We start from the raw sequence: 2,022 nt of genomic DNA on the forward strand, positions 1-2,022 counted from the left end.
TATTGATTTCCAATAAAATAAGAAGAGGGGGATATCCCTTCAATGGTAAGCACTTAACTCCCTGTCATTAAATATACATCCCATTTCAATGTTTCTAGCTTTTCTATTTATATAACTTTTTGCTCTAATGCTGAATCATAGTGTACTTTTAAAAGCATTATAATTGGCAATTAACTCAACTTTTGCAGTATCAAAAATGCACATACCTCAGTGAAGGAAAGACAGTATCAACAGCTATGACCAAGTTTGCACCCATATAAACCAAGAATACTTATGACTGCCACCCAGCGGCAGCATGTAATACACCATCAATTGTGAGATGCCATCTAATTTCTGAAATGTAATCTGAAAAAATGCATTAGAATTTTTATTTTTTACAATAAAATAATTCTGTAGTTGTCTCTTTTTGCCCCATTTCTCCAACTGTACTATAAGTTACCTGAGTACAAGGACTAAAAAAAGGCTTTGTCCAAAGGACAAAGTGTGGGCAAGAGGTGAGACAGGAATGCAGTCCTGAGAGTCCCCTGAGGTTTCGGCTGTGCTAGGAGTCAGTGACTCATGCTTATTTATAACCCACACATATTTGAAATGTCCTCTTGATGTGTCCGCCCAGGGATTACTATGAGTAAACTGAGGACATCAATATGCTCGTCAGCTATCAGTAGCCCTGGGTGGTGGCAGTGGTGTTGAAAACAGCTTATGGTGTGATTCTTTGAGATTCTGATTACTGCCATTTGCCTTTTGATCCACTACAACTGGTTCGCTCCCACTCACCTGGCTCACCTGATTCATTTACCCTTTTTTTCTGAATGATGCGGATCAATTCAAATAGAAACTTAATATCCCTGTATTGTTATTCACTTGGGCCAGTCAGTTATTAAAGTATATTCAGCTTATTAAAGTATATGAGTCCCTTGTTCCCAAAAAGAAACATGGGAAGGATTATGTTAGCATTTTGCAAAAGCATTTCATGAAACAGAGTGTTCATTAATAGAGAAGTTAGAAATATAAATTAAGTAATAATTACTGAGAAAAATGCAAAAGTCATTCTTAGTCATTATGAAAAAAAATGAATTTTAATTATCTGGTTTTTAAACTTATAAACCGTGGTACCATAATAAGACAGCTATTCAAATAAGAAAAATGTACCATTAAAGAAATCTCATTGAAATGGAAATGGACTTTTTATAGTCCAAAAGCATGAGAATTTAAATAGAGTCTTTACATTGAGAGCTAGTTGAGGCCTTAGAAATTGTCTTGTCTAAAACATTTCATACTCATAAGGGGTTTTCCAGCCTGATATGTTTACTATTCTTCATAATTTTAACACCATTCATATGAAAACAAGAAGTTGTTCAAATAGTCAATAAATAACAATAAAGCTTCTCTTTTATATATGTTTAAATCACAGTATTTTAGGTGAAGTATATGCCATGTAGAGAAGTGAAAAAAAAATCATTGAGAAGCCTCTGCCTAAAACTCTGCTAATATATAATAGAAACCATAAAAAAATGCAACCAGTGACCCTTGCTAGGAAGATATACAACTAATGATTTTACTTGTTGAGGGCACTAAAAGCAGTTTATTTCTTCAAAAGTCTGGGACATCTACAAATCAACCTTTCCCTTTTTATTTTAGGACACTATTCTTCTAAGGGTGGAGAAAATAGCCTCCAATTTTCAAGCCAGGTTTACTATAAAGTATACTCTTCTTCTCATTGAGAAAATCACTTAAGTTTGCTTTTTTAAATCAACAAATTCAAATTATGCCTCTTGTATTCATTGCCTCTTCCTAACAGGAATGACCTCTTTGTGGATATCAGATTTTATTGTAGAAAGCAGTAAAAATCCAAGGCCCTGTCTCAGTGAGTTAACACAAGTGTTTTGTGAGCATAGGTATTTGATCATTTTACAAGAGTAAATTGAATACATTTCCATTGGAAGGGGTCTTCTAATATAACCAATTTCTCAGAGGGGTTAAATGATAAAAATTTTAATATATTCCTTGTCTTCACAAGTTCTA

Source organism: Ictidomys tridecemlineatus, chromosome 8, assembly GCF_052094955.1.
Source record: "Ictidomys tridecemlineatus isolate mIctTri1 chromosome 8, mIctTri1.hap1, whole genome shotgun sequence".
Classification (NCBI taxonomy): domain Eukaryota; kingdom Metazoa; phylum Chordata; class Mammalia; order Rodentia; family Sciuridae; genus Ictidomys; species Ictidomys tridecemlineatus.